This window comes from Prionailurus viverrinus, chromosome A2 (assembly GCF_022837055.1).
Source record: "Prionailurus viverrinus isolate Anna chromosome A2, UM_Priviv_1.0, whole genome shotgun sequence".
In the NCBI taxonomy this organism is placed as follows: Eukaryota; Metazoa; Chordata; class Mammalia; order Carnivora; family Felidae; genus Prionailurus; species Prionailurus viverrinus.
Window position 1 is genome coordinate 167,586,789 of NC_062562.1, and position 15,812 is coordinate 167,602,600.

Sequence of the window (15,812 nt, forward strand, 5' to 3'; positions counted from 1 at the left end):
AACTAGATTCGTTCCCAGCACTGCCCGGCCCTGGCTGCGAGGACCTTCCGTGGATGTGCCGTGACCTGTTGATTTTTCCAGTCTTTCTCCTCCCACAGCTGTATCCACGTGTAGAAGCCACCTTTCCTACCCTCCACAGGCCTCAGCATACGTTTCCCGTTTCCACGGCGTGGTTTCCGGAATGTTCACCATCGGTTTTTCTAGTCGCAGCCCAGCTCCTCAGCCCTCCTCCTCGGATGTGGCGACCAAAACTGACACAGTTCTTTAGATGTGTCCGAGCTGCCTTCGCCTTACATAATGAGTAACAGAGAACAGTCTTAAAAAAATGTATTGTTGGAGAATTTAATCTCGTTGATAACTAGTACTGAGGTCACAGAAGGCTAAAATGAAGTCTCTTACAAAATAACTTAATGGCTTTTTTTTTTCCCTATCTTTTTAAATTTTCTTATAAAGTTTTTTAGACTTAGACCCAACTGCAGAATGTCACATGGCCTCGTGTTCCCTGTCTTGTGATACTTTACTTCCTGTCGGAGGCTGCTGAGATGTTTGAAGCTCTATTTATCATAGGAAGTGTGAGAAACATCACATCACATCACATTTTTCTATCTGTTCTCATTCTTTCTCTCCCTCTTGGAAACCCAAGCACATGAAATATATAATTGATGTATTCACACCATATACTGTTTACTTGATCATACGCCGTAAATATCACTAAATATTCTTATTTACATAAATATGCATTATTTTGTTTTAGAGATATATCACAATTTACTTAATGAAGCTTCTACCGTCGGACATTTAGATAGTCTCTAATTGTCACATAGTCCTGATTAACCTGTGATGAAGGACCTGTTCACAAATCATTTTGTGCATCTGATATTTTCTCGGTGTGAATTGCTGAAAGTGGAATTAGCACCCAAAGACACGGCAGTCGTTGAAGCTCTTGCAATCTTTTTGAGACTAGATTAACTATGCAACATGTTAATTTTATGTCATTTGCATATTTGATAAATGTTCTCCAACTGAAGCTAAGTGTTCAAAAGGCATACTCTGTGGCAGATCAGTATATCTGATTCCATAATTTTATCTGGATATTTTACTGGTTTATCCCCTAATTTCAGTAATCAACTCTTGAGGAGTGCTGTGTGTATCAGCCTGTGCTTAATGTGTCACCTGCCTCATCTGAGTGGGCCCTTTCAGCCCCCTTGGCCGGGTGGTATTATGATCCCCATCTCCAAAATGGAAACCTGAATCCCGGAGAGTTAACTTGCTCAAGGCGGTAGCCGGCGACCGCTTGCGACAGCCTTCACATCAAGTCTCCCCACAGCTACGATGCCTGGTTCGTCCATGTCCCCATAAATATGTACATTCATGAGCCTAAGACGTGAACCTGTCCCATCGGTCTGCCTGGGACTTCTGGATGGATCCCAGGTTCCTTCCGGTGGTGCCCGTGTGTCGTCCTATGTTGTGTGGGGGGTGCTCTGACCCGTCCGGGTAACGCCCCACGGGAACACTGCCCCCACCCACGCAGCCAAGGGCCCAGGACGGCTCACACACTTGCCTTGCTCTCACGTACTTGGCTGCCCTTCTGATGCTGGCATCGTTCTCCTCTGACTCCGGCAAGTCCTTCTAACTCAGCCTTCACTTACCGACCCATTCTGGTCCCTTCCTGCAGTGCACCGCGTGTTCTGGAAGATCTCACATCTTTTAATCACCCAGACCAACTCGCACTGATGAGTCCCCAGGAGGGACAAGGGCCGCACCTGCCACCAGGAGCCTGGGAAGGGCTCACTCTCGGCCCCCTGCGTCCCCCAGAGACGCCGCGCTGCGCTCTGTTTGTTGACCGTGTCTGCGTCCGCTGCGACAGATTTCCCGAGACTTCGCCCTGGGCTCGTGAGGCCCCTGCCCGCTCCCTCCTGGCGTCTGACACGACTCATCCAGAGCTCTTAGCAGACACCAAGGAACACTCTGGAAAACAAGAGTTGTCTTCACATATTTCTAGAGCTTTTTCTTTTCTTTTTTGCGCAGTAGACAAGCGAGGGGAGAGAACTGAGGAACATCCAGGGGACAGGACACGAGCACAGTTACGCAAACCCTGCTTGCTGTTGCGGGCGTGAAATCACGGTACCAGACGCTCAAGAAGGGAAGCCCTTCCCACAGGTGTTGTGAAGATAAGTCCACACCTGTGGGCCCCATGGGGACTCCGTGTTTCCACGAAAGGCGTGACGTGATGGCGTGCCGTGTCTCCAGGACACGACGGGCTGTTCCAGAATCTTGATGTGACACGAGTTCAAGTTCAGGACTCCATTACTGTTCAGAAATGGCACTCCCGGCGTCCCGTGCCCATGTCAGGTGTTTCCTTCTTTGCCTCCTCGTCTCCCACCCTTCTTCTCACAGAACCTTCCCCCCCATCCCGCTCTCCCCGCCCCTCCCAAATGCCGACACGCTGACATCTACAGGGTGTAGGTGGGGTCACGCTACTGAGGCAGGTGAATCTCACCCTGCACCCTGCGCTTTGGGGGCCAGTCCCTCTGCTCCGAGCACCAATGTCACGGACTTCACCATGACACTAGCACTATTAGGGCCCGTGATGCTTCGCCGAGGGCCAGATGTTAAGGCTGTCATGTGCCGGGGCTCTTAGCAGCAAAGAATCGGCTAAAATGAAGACCCTTCCATTTCTGTGAGGCTTCCCATCCATCACCATTAATAGCTAAAGATTGTCAACGCAGACGAGTAGTGTGCACCACAGAGCGCCCATCAGTCACTGCAGTATTAGGCATTTCGATGGAGGCGGGAGGCCCACACAACCCCGAATTCACAGGCACACACGCACACAGCATATACGACACGCGTGATGCGTGTCACCACCACGATCGCACTCTCAGGGTGAGGCTCGGGGACCAGACACCGCCATGGAGAGCAGCAGGCCTGGGGCGCTGACCACTCCCGCCCACCCGCGGGCTGGTCCCGTGGCTCCTGCCGTACACGCATGTTATACTTTGCCGAGGAGCGTGATCCCTCACAGCGGGAGCTGTCGGCACCCGCGTTTTAAAAATAACAGGCACGTCAGGCGCTCCGAGGGACAAACTGGAAAGGCTCGCAGCACAGGCAGGAAGCGTTCCTGGAGCGATGCTGGGTGGTACCTGGGTCTGCTTCGTGGGCACAGATCCCACGGCGACCGAGTCCTCTCAGCCGTGAGACACTGGGACCGTCCTGTTCAAGGAAACACCTAGATTGATCACTTTCCCCCTTTTAATGTTGGTATTGCCTCTGGCCTAAAAATGACAGGTTCGAAGACTGTCATTAGCCTAAGTTGCGAACAGATTATATGTTGATATAATAGATGTTTTACCTTTAATTTTTGTTTTAGTGTCTTCTTATAAATAGGTATCAAACCATGCTGAACCTGTTTATTAAAGCTTTCCTCTGAAAGACGCCTTGGTTGCAAAAGGAAAACTTTTCTCCGTATCAGGGGCCAAGGGAGATGACTCCTCGCTGAAGACAGAGCTGGGAGACGGGGGTTTGGGTTCTGGGGGGCAGCCCCACTCTCCAGCGCCCCCCTCATCCCCCAAGCTGTCCTGCATTCGTTTGCTCCTGCGACCCATGCCCCAGAAACATAACTTGATCCTCTCTGCCTAAAAATCTATCATTCTTTAGAAGCCCGGGTATTATGGGCTGAACTGCGCCCTCCACCTCTGATATGATGCGCCCTAACCTCCAGGACGCAGGACACGGCTGTGTTCGGAGATGGGCCCTTAAAGAGGTGACTAAGGGAAAATGAGGCTGTTAGGGGAGCAAGGACCCCAGGTAGAAAGCAACCATACTGGCAGCTTGATCTCAGATTCCCGGCCCCCAGGACCAGGAGAGAGGAAACCTCGGTCCACCGGTCTGTGGTGCGTGGTTGTGACAGCTCTCGGATATGGAGTCACCTGGCCACACGACACTTTCCACGGGATGCCCTCCCAGGGCTGCACAGAGCAACTGAGGTGCCCTAATACACCTGTCACGCTCCCGGGGGAGCTGACATGTGTCAGCAATCTGCACGCTAGATGCCCCCTGAGGAAAGACTTCTCTTTTCTCGACCCTGGCCGTGAAGCCCAGCGCCTGCGCGTTCATAAATGCTCCATGCTCACCGGGTGACTGGGGTGCAGAGGCTCAGCCCTTGCTTCCTTTTCAAGACCAGAACTTCCCCACCGCACCAGATCCACACGATGGACGCCACCCAGCAGCAACCTGGTCGACCCTACACTTAGTGCCGTGGCTCGGGCTTCATTGGCAGCTGGCGAGCCGTGAGGTCTGAGCGGGAAGGAGACCCGGGGAGTCGGGGCCCCGCCGAGCCCCTCGTGGAGGCCAGAGCCTTGCGGCGCAGACGCTTTTCCTCTGCCCGCAAAGCGGGGTAAGTGCCGGGGAGGGGGCTTTGGGATGGAAGGAGGGGCAGAGTCCTTCCAGCTAACTGACAGGTGGATACGGAGGTAGGACGATGAGATGGTCAGTCCCTTGTCCCGGAAAGAGCAGCGGCTAACCAGGGCAGCACGACAGGGCTGCGCTCACCACAGCCGGAGCAGGCCACCAGCTTTCACCGCAGGGCAGACCCGTGGGACGTGACCTTCCACACCAGCAGGACGGTTTTGAGCAAAACTCAGCTCAAGCTACATTACAACTGTAATCACAGGGGCGCCTGGGTGGCTCAGTCGGTTGAGCGTCCGACTTTGGCTCAGGTCACGATCTCATGGTTTGTGGGTTTGAGACCCGCATCAGGCTCTGTGCTGATGGCTCAGAGCCTGGAGCCTGTTTCCGATTCTGTGTCTCCCTCTCTCTGCCCCTCCCCCGCTCACGCTCTGTCTCTCTCTCTCTCTCTCTCTTTCTGTCAAAAATAAACATTAAAAAAGTTTTTTAAAGTGTAATCACAACTCAAGTCTGTGAGTTAATGACTGTCCATTGGTTAAGCACAAAGGAATAACGAGGAACTCGATAGAAAGTTGCTTAGTGACCCGGGGACTACTGTCCTTGATACGTTACGTTATCAAAGTAGGATCGTGGTCCACTTGAGTGAAATCTTCAGCTTCTCTTGCCTTTTGGGTAGTAAGAGGCCCCGTTTAGGATAAGACCTATGACAAAAAAATATACATGAAGTGTTCTCCTGAAAATGGATAGGCAGACACACTGCATTTCTGATTGTTGGTGCGTTTGTTTGAACTGTAGTAACAATACGTTCAGTTGTGCCATGGTGGCTGTATTCGCAGCCAGCGAATCACAGAAGGTGCTGCAATCCTCCAGTGCCGTCTGTCAGGAACATTAGAGTTGTTTGTTGGGTTTTTTCAGGTCTCACATTTAGGCCTTTCATCCATTTGGAGTTTATTTTTGTGTCTGGTGCAACAAAGTGGTCCAAGTTCATTCCTCTACATGTCGCCCTCCAGTTCTCCCAGCACCATTTGCTGAAGAGACTTTTTTCCATTGGATGTTCTTTCCTCCTTTGTGGTAGATTAATTGACCATATAATTGTGGGTTTATTTCTGAGTTTTCTATTCTGTTCCACTGATCTATGTGTCTGTTTTGGTGCCAGTACCATACTGTCTTGATGATTACAGCTTTGTAATACAGCTTGAAGTCTGGGATTGTGATGCCTCCCGCTTTGCTTTGCTTTTTCAGGATTGCTTTGGCTATTCGGGGTCTTTTGTGGTTCCAGACAAATTTTAGGATTGTTTCAGTTCTGTGAAAAATGCTGTTGGCATGGGAACATTGGAGTTATTATGGACTACTGTCGGGGTGCTAATTCTGGGACAAGACAGCCCAGCTTAATAACAACCATTTTCTTTACTCATCTCATGTTTTTTTCTCTCCTCTGTCTCTGTCTCTGTCTCTGTCTCTCTCTCTCTCTCTCTCTCACACACACACACACACACAAACTTGTTTCCATTGGATGAGAAGCAGAGAAACAGGCTAATCTTCCCAGAGGGGAACACTCACTCTCAAAGTCTAAAGCAAAGAGTTATTATGAGTGAGAAAAGTTGCTTTTCAGGATTTTCCTGGGTTGTGGGGAATAAGACACTCCCTGGCCTTGGCTGGGGTGCACGGTAATGGTGCCCCTACCCCTGCCACCGGGGTCAGCATTTGCTGTCGGCTGAGAGGTGACTATGTGGGCTTGGAGTTAAGGCAGGCATCCGTGCCTTTCCCGGAGGCCGACCTAGGGCGCCAAAGAGTGGCACTCCGGACTGGCGTGCTGCATATCAAGGCACCTGGGTATCTCAGAAACGGGAGGTTCCCAAGCCTCCTGGAAGATTAGGAGACACGGTCTCCAGCCAGCCAATGATTTCCACTGGCAAATGTGCAGGTTTGCATGGAAAGTCATTCATTATCTCCCACTTAATCATCCATTTTAAGAGTTTCTGCGGGTTGGATAATTAAAGATATAGGATTTTATGGGGATTACTGCAGTACATAAAATCCCCAGCCATGTGCCAGCGCTGATAGCATACGTCTCAAGACCTTTAGAATCTGTCTCTGATCATGACGAAGCATTCCCAGGCCTCCGCTGAGGCTGGACTCTTGCTTCCTTAGCACTTGCACCCTTCTAGCTCATTCCTGGATGGAGAGGGGCTCACACAGAAAGCCCTTGAGTGTCTCTGCTCTCATGCAACGGTTCCAACGTGAGCATGAGCAGTGGGAAGCACCTCCCTCGCCAAGACTGGGTAAAGGCAGCCGGACCACAAGGAGGCATGGTGGGGTTCTGCAGACCTTGCTGGGGTAGCGACTTTCAAACATGCTCTTCAATGGCTCCGGCCTCCTCCTCATGCCCTGTGGAATCTCCTCCTTTAAGTGTGGGCTATATGGAGTGACTGGCATTTAACAAACAAAACAATGGAGGGGGGGGTCACTTGTGCAGTTCTCTCTGTGGATGTCTGGGTGAGCACGCTTTGATGAAATAAGCTTCCATTTTGGAGAAGAACTGAGGGCTGCCTCTAGTCAACAGCCCTCGAGGAACTGAATCCCACCAACAACCACACGAGTAGGCTCAGAAGCGGATCCTTCCCCAGCCGAGCCTTCAGATGAGACACAGCCCCAGACAGCACCTTGACTGAGAGACCCTGAAACAGAAGACCCAGCTCATGCCCGCATTCCTGACCTTCAGAAACCATGAGATGACAAAGGTTGCTCTTCGGAGCCGGGAAGTCTGTGGTCATTTGTACATAGTAACAGACTGCTAATCCTCTCAAACTAACACAAGATTATGACTGTAATGAATCTTTTAGTTTTTCAACACAACTGTTTTTCAGAGGGAGGGGCTTCTAGGTGTAAGAGTCACATGTTCATTAATAAACACTGAACTCCAATTTTCACATGTTGACAAAGAGGAGAATGTCCACGTTGAAGCCGTGACATTTTTCTTCCGTTCATACTTGTTAATAGGTACCCAGTCGGATATACTACTGAAGTACTTACTGCTGATTACAGTCTGTGAGCGATCTGATGTCCAGAATCCTCTGTTTCACCTGGTATTTGAAAACAGACCACCCTGTGCCTCCTTTCTATCACCAGAGCGAAGACGAGAGAGGAGCTAGGCTCAGGTCTGTTATGTCCGTCGGAGATTCTGACAAGGGCTTGGATGTAGGATTTTAGGAACACGTTTGGTCAGTAAGGTGCGTGACAAAAAGCGCCTCCTTGAGAAGGCAGGAGACGGATCAAGAGGCTGGAGCGAGGCAAAGAGAGAGCAGACGAAGGGGCCCCAGGGAAGATCGGCCGACCTCACGAACCTGCTGGGGCTGGTCTTGCCCTGCGTAAGCCCAGGGCTCCCCTGTCCGTTCTCCTCCAGCTGCGTGGCACAGGTGTACCAAGCAGGGAAGTTAGCTTGGGCAGGAGGGGTGCCAACAACTCAACGTGGCCACCTATTCCCTCATCTATACGTCACGACACCTCAGGCTGCGTGTGAATCACGTCTGAGAACCTAGCTCTGAACAAATACAAAAATAACAATAGCGACAAGGCTTTTGCTACTCATTTTCAGGTGTCCATATGGAAGGAACTCCGGTAACATATATACAGTTGTCTAAACAATCCTTAGAGACCCACCAATAGCAGAAACGTGTTCTGCGTAATCTAAACGATGCGAGGCAACCCCCCAAGGGAAAAGAAAACACACAATTTCACAATATGCCCAGCTTTTTAAATAGAGTTCTTTCTGTTTCTTTCATTTTTTTGCTTTGTCACTTTTTGAAAGGATGAACAACATCTTTCCTTTCTCCAACTATCCTCCAAAGCTCGCTGAGGCTGCATTTGAGACACGAAGCCCCGGCCGAGCTCACCCTCGCGGAGCTTGTCTCAGCCCGGCATTTGCTGCTGAAAGCTGACCTTCAAATCTTTGTAGGCTGTACCTCAGGGTATACCTGTGACGTGAGAGGTTTGCTCACCAGTGGCAACACACAGAAACCTGGGAAGGTCGGAACACAAGATGTAGCTGCTGAGATTGGACTAAGGCAGAAGACCCAAAAGCACAGGCAGAGTTTCAGGATGTGGTGGGGTCAGCGTCCGGGAGAGTCAGTTGAACCCTGACGACAGCTCCACTGGGCCCACAGAGGAACCAGGGCAGGCAGGTCCCATCCCAGGCGGGCCACAGGGATTCAGTCACGGGGACAGAGGACATTGAATTTTTGGCTGACGAAGAAGTAAGAGGGAGACAGAAGCCAATACTGCCTTGAGGGGCTTTGATCAAGCCCCTGGTCAGGTGACCTTTGGCCAGGTGACCTTGACCTTTGACCTTTGGTTCCTGTGGCCCCAGGAGCATGGAGGATGGGAGCAAAGTTCAAGGCTAGCCTCAGGCAGGGGTTTAAGAGGGACTCTGTCCATCGTCCTTACCAAAAGACTTCAGATGAATTAGGAAAAAAGTCTCCTACGAGAGAGAACGTTTTCTATCTTGAGCAAAACGGGCAAAAATAAGCTGGTTTTCAAAACCGTCCTCATACATTCTCACGTTTGCATTTCAGATTCACACAGACCACCGGGTAGTCCACGAAATCTCAAGCCAAGATTTTTATCTCTTTCTTTCTTTTTTTTTTTAAATTTTATTTTAATCCCATTATAGTTAACATACAGTATTGGATTAGTTCTATAGTGGTCTGGGCTTGGGAGGACACGCAGGCATGTGAAGAAGCGAGTGAAAATCCTCTCCGGAAAGACCTAACTTCAAAGCAGGCCTCAGAAAATCCCCACAAAATCCCAAATAAAATGTGAGCTCACACTCAAAAACAAAAGTGCACAGAAATGAGTCACCGTGAACAAGAGACAACAGTAGGGGTTCACAGACGAGTAATCTGTACAGACTTCAGTCACTGGAAGTACCAGACACACGACTGATTGTTCCCCTTTGTGTGAAAGGACGGGGGGCCAGCCGGGTAAGAGTGCTAATGTCACAAGTGATTGGGTTGTGCATATGCTAGAAAGTATGGCTGACAAGAACTGCAGACAGATGAGCATGTGGGGTATGAGAGACGGAAGTCAAGGGTAACCTCCCAGTTCGGGCGGGGCTGCCACATAGTTGGATGCCAATGGAAACGCTCCTAAGAGAGGTGACTGCCGATGCTGGGCCAGAGACGCGGGCGTGTGGGTCAGGGGATGCCCCTGTTTTTGAGCGGGGGAAAGGATCCAGGGTACAGAGAGCTGACCTCAGACGGGACCTCAGGGAGTAAGTGGCCGTGTGTGTGTGAGCCAGAACTAAAAAGGAGGTGAGGCAAAATGTCAGACTTAGAAGGGCGGACCAAGGAGGCTTCTGGACACACATCAGTCTCCCCAAAGAGAAGCGAGATAACAGGACATAATATTTCAGGGTGCAGTTTTTAAAATCTTCCAGAAATGAAACAATTCTTGCATCTGCGGTCTTGAAGGGCACACCTAAAGCAAAGCGGGCAAGGGTACATTATGAAAGATGAGCAAATAAGAAAGCGATAAATGCGTGACCTAAAAGACAGATCGCCAGGATAATCAAACACCTGCAGGTTAAGAGAAACAAATGTGACAAACTCCCATATTTTGAGGAAAGATCCCGAGTATGGGGTGGCGTCATATCCCAACAGCAGACCTGGAGCAGGGACTCAGGAATCCTGGAAGTACTGGGATGGGAAGAAGCGGGGCAGGTGCAGTTCTCATTACAAAAAGAAAAAGAAAGAACACCTGTAAAAATTACCAGGAACTTTGTGCAGAAGAGGGGGACGGAGCACTGATCCTTTCAAGCTCTGTAACTCGCTATAAAGCTACAATTATTAAAACTTTCATATTGAAGCACGAATAGATAAACAGATCAATGTGACAGAATAGAAAGTCCATTAATAGAACCCAATACGTGGAGAAGTTAATGTTCAATGAGGGTGGAATTTCAAATCAGGACAAGGAAAGACAGTGTCGTATCGTGTTCCGGCAACGGGGTTGCTGTCTGGACGGCTCTCTCCATACACAGTGTAAATTCCAGAATGAGAAAGTTTTACATGTTAAACCAAAACCACAAAAACACTATAAGAAAACCCTGCATGACGTTTTCAAAATCTTAGAATAGGGAAGGACTTTCTAAGTACGACACAAAATTCAGAAGCTATAAGACTAGGGAATTCTCAACAAAAAATACTGTTAAGAGTATAATCAAAAGACAACGCAAAATAAGAAAATAGAAAATACTTGCAGAACACATCATAGAAAGGAGATAATTTGTTATCTATACAATTTTTAATGTTTATGTTTTTATTTTTGAGAGAGAGACAGAGAGCACACGAGGGGGAGGAGCAGAGAGAGAGGGAGACACAGAATCCGAAGCAGGCTCCAGGATCTGAGCTGTCAGCACAGAGCCCGACGCAGGGCTCGAACTCACCAACTGTGAAGTCATGACCTGAGCCGAAGTTGGACGCTTAACCAACTGAGCCGCCCAGGCGCCCCATCTATACAATTTTTTCACATCAATGAGAAAAAACTCAACAATACAATAGAAAATGGCCGATTTTTTGAAGCGCGCAAAGGAAACCCATATAGCTTTCACGCATGTGAAAAGAAACTTGGCATCACTCAAAGGAGAGAAATGTACATCAAGAATATAGAGAAATAAGTTTTAAAGCCTGTCAGTTTGGCAAAGACCAAAGCACTGGGTCACATGTTAGCTCAGCGGGAGGCAGGGAAACAGGATCTGTGGTCACCGTGGTCACTACCTCGTGAAGCTATAAATAGATATGGCTTCCAGGGGACCAAACGTGGTAACATCCACAGAAATGACAATCTCCTGTACACATCCGCAGCCATCCCGCTTCTAGGAACTTATCCCGCACACAAGAACGGCGTGTGTACGAATGCACTCAATGCAGAACTGATTTTCATTGCAAGAGACTGAGCGCAGGAAGCAGGTTAAGTGGGTTGTGACATAGCAGGGCAGACACAAAGAAGAACGAGCAGCTCTAGGCGCCTCATCCAAAACGAAATCCCATTATGATCGCTAGTTAACCGTTAGTTAGTGCTGCCATCTTAGAAAATCTTAGATTTGCTGCATCTTAGAAAATCTGCAGGGCACATTGGGTAGAGAAGAATGTGGAAGGGGGAAAAAGAGCGTGTGCATGTGTGAGTCTGTGTGTGCGTGCGTGAATGCATTTCTGGAAGACGCCAACAACGTGTTCCACGGAAGGGTCGGGAGTGGGAGGAGAAATGCTTTTCATTCTATATATTTCACAATTTTTGTATTTTGTACTTGTGCAATTGTTACTTTAAAAAACCCCCCACATATAAATTAAGCTATTATTCTTTTTAAGAAATGAATCCCTCAGAATTTCTGGTAGCAGGAAGTTTTGAGCTCTTGGTTGAATGAGTGGCCAGGAGACTTGGATTCCCGCAGCCTCCTCAGATCATGGTGTCACAGAAGACACAGACCCGGGTCAGCCTCTGGGTCAGGGTCGCCAGCCGCACCACGGGAGGCGGCCACCGCGCTCACGCCCACCACAGAGGGGTAACACGGGGCTGGGCGGCAAGTCTCCCCTTGTCTGTCCTATATTTTGCACAAATTTAGGACAGATCTCTGAGTGACGCTGTGCCTGAAGCAGAATTCTGCCTGGAGGTGGGGCCGGGAGGAGGCTACGGTTTGTAGAACTTGTCTCCTTGTGCTGTTCCAGCATCTGCCACCACGGCGGGAAGACTGAGGGGTCCCGTGCCGCCTCGGGGCGCCCCTCACCGGGCTTTCCTCCCTTCTCTTTGCTTCCGCAACGTCTGCTCCTTGGGCCAAGCACATCTCTGGCTTTGCGCGGCGAACACTCACCGTGGCTCGCTCTAGGACGCTGTCCTCCCTTCTCCGGTTCTCACACAGGCTCGGGCGAGGCCCCGGATGAATCAGAAAATCGTGCCAAGAACAAAACAGCGGTAGGAGCTTTCTTGATTGTTTCAAGATAGCTAAGAAAACTAGGAAAAGCGTGGGTAGATTGAGGCTTTTACGTTTACCTTACATGGAGGTCGTGGGAAAGTGTAAAAGCAGAACTTGGCTCGGTGCACTTCGGGTATCGAACACGTTGTCATAAATTGAACCCAGAGAACCAAGAAAGGGGACAGGGGAGAGTGTGGGTTTGAGGAAGGTTCCCCGGGACGGCGGCCGGAAGGCTGTGGGGGGACCACACACTCCTTGGGCACCTCGTCAGGGAACCCGGTGGCTGGGCCAGGCTCTGGCTCCAGCTGACCGACGGGGACAAGGTGGTTGGCCCACAGCCCTGTTCTACACCAAAATGCGGTCTCTTCCTACTTTCTTTCTCCCTCTTTGGTGGCACTGCTTTCCCTGAATGCCCCGGTCCTTTGGGGAATGCTAGGAAGCAGCACCATGCACCCCAAACAGATGACTGTGTGGTGACGTCCTGGGTGCCACGTGCCCGCCTCAAGAACCTTCTCTTTCCTGGGCAGCTGCTGTGACATTACATACAGAAAAGATGGACTTGGGAAAACGTGCCATATCCTTTCCATTTTGGCTGTTAGTGCCTTCAGAATGGAATCTATGCCCGAACTTAAATATTGTGCACACAGATTGTGTCCTGCCTAGAATACAGGCTCACCTTGTAATTCTGAACGTTTCCTATTGTCCGGGAGTGCACGTACACATGTGCACACATACACGTGCAGGCACACACACACACACACACACACACACGTTTCTTAGCATGTTTTTCTGGAAAAAGTGGGGTTTAGGACACACTCCGGTGCCCAGCCCCGTTCTCTGATTGTGGCCCCTATTTTGAAGGGGGACTGGGTGGGGACTGGGTGATAGTGGCCTGTCCCTTGTGCAGCCCCGTTATCCTGTGACACCCAGACCCTGGACGGGTGGCATCACGGTTCAGGTGAGAGGAAGGTCCACACCGCCCGGCAGCGGCCGGGCTCTCGAATGCAAACGTGCGCCCCCCGAGCCAGAAGCGGCAGATGCCGGACTGTGACAAGGTGGCAGTTCTTGCTGAGTCTGAAGAATCCCTTCAAGAGCCGGTAATCAGAGGAGCTGAAGCCCGGGCTGATTGCAGACCGCATCAGAATGTAAAGGACAAAGCAGTGTGTTGCAACCACATCACGAATGGGGAGGGAGAGAACGAGATCAGGGCAGGGCGTTCTGTGCCGAGTCCTTGGACCTTTCGAGATGGACGCATGCCCAGCTGGCAGGGGGAGCAGCTGGCCGGAGGCGGGTGGGAGGAGACGCTCACCCGAGGGCCCAGAGCTCAGGGCGACGGCCACCCCGGGTTTATTCCCATCCACGTGCGGGGAGGGAGGGAGGAAGCCCGAAGACCAGTAGTGGATGCTGCCCGCCAACACTCCCCTGCCTCCGGGGAGAGGGGCTCGCGAGGTACGACCAGTGCTGGGCCGAGGGGGCCCAGGGAAGAAAAGCTTGCGGTCCCCTCCTTGCAGATGCCGCTGGTGTGATCCCGGCGGGTGCCGGGGAAGCTTGCAGGGCCCTTGAGGAGAAGACTCCGGGCGGGAGGCAGAGCGAACACAGGAGAAGGTTGGACAGAAGCAGGTGTCACAGCAGGTGAGCCTGTGGGTGAGAGGAGCCACGGGAAACGGCGTCCGGGCTTTCTGTCCCCACGCAGGCGTCCCGTCCACCGCGGCCACCGCCTGAACGACTCTCGCATTCAGCAGGCACAATGAGAGCGGACGTGCCTCCAGCACCGCCGACATGCTGAGGCGGGACTCTCTTCCTGGCTACGGGGCTGGAATACTAATCCTGATGTCGACGGTGGTGCTGACAGCAACACGAGTACTGACACCGGGACCAGGGCCGACGCGGACGCTGCTGCTGGGGCTCGGCCGGCCGGTGCTGAGGCTGAGCGTGAGACCGGACGCAGGAGCTCGTGCCGACGCTGGTCGTCGTAACTGGCGTCGATGCTGATGCTGACGCTCAGCCTGGTTCTGACGCTGATACAAATAGTGATAATGTCAGCCTCATGCTGATGCCAACACTAATATCAATGCAAGTCGCCGATGCCGATATTAAGAGCTACTATTTATAGTGATGCTGATAGCTGATACTAATGTTAAGGCAAACAGCTAATGCTAACATTAATAGCCAGCGCTGACACGAATCACAGAGCTAATGCTAGTATTAATGCTCATGCAAATAGCTAATACGAATACTAATCACGAGTAGCAACATAATGCTAATGCACACGGTTAATGCTAATATTGAAGCCAATGCTAACAGCTAAGAGCTAATACTTACACTAATACCGATGCTAAGGCTAAGGCTAACGTCAAGGCCAACGCGAACAGCAGTGTTGACAACGGCTAACGCTTAATGCCTGACGCAGGGCACCGTTTCCATGCGCTTTACAAGTGGGAAACCACCGAATCCCTATGGGGTGTGCAACTCCGGCCACCCTGACTTTAGAGATGGGGGGGGGGGCGGCACGGAGTGGATACGTGACTGGGCTGAGCCACACACCCCCCCAGACGCACTCGGGGCTACCCCGCATCTCCGCGGCCAGGGGCCGGAGCCGTTTGGCTGCAGGAGACTGAGTATTTCATCCACCTCCCCTTCGACAAACGTGTCCAAAATCCGCTGGGGAGGGAAGGACTTCACTGTTTCCAGGGGTCAGTTTGGGTCCCATGTCCCTTTCCGCGGCCAGGTGAGCCAGGACCGGCGGCCCCAGGCCCCATCCCCGGTGGGGAGCGGAGCCCTCGGCGCCTGACTGGACCACTGCCCCAGAAACTCAGCTTGCCCCTCGCGGGCACACGGGGGAGCCCACCGTCGGCTGCCCCACAAAGGCAGCAAGGAAGGGGGCTGCCGAAGGGCTCCCGGGGGCGAAGTAGCACAGCAGGGCGCCCTGCCCGGAGCCGGTCTGTCCCCGTCCTGTCCCTCCTTCTCAGGGTACGGTGGAAACCTCGTGATGCGCAGGCCCGAGTCCCTCCTCACAGCGTGTGGGGGAGGAGACCGTCCCCCGGCGCCCCTCAGGCCGACTCCCAGCTCCTGCCCTGGCCCCCATGTGCTCCCCTGGGGCTCTGAGAGGAGACTCTCGGGCCAGCAAGATGCGCCCCCTCAGGACCCACCCGAAGTGGCCGGTCTGGGTGTCCTTTTGCACACGGTTGACATACCTTGTGTTAACGTATATTTACAACTGTATCGAGTTGATATCCAAAAACGAGAAAGGAAACCGAAGTAAAGGATCAGCGTGGCCGGCTTAGAAAGGTGATCCGAACGGTTCGTTTCTTCACTGACCTCCTGGACTCTCGCTTCTCCTTGACAACTTCACACGTGAACGGACCGGACACGCTGGTCGCTGAGGGGCGGGGCGTTTGCCCCCACCTGGACAGCCAAGCCTCGTGAGTCTGGCCTCTTC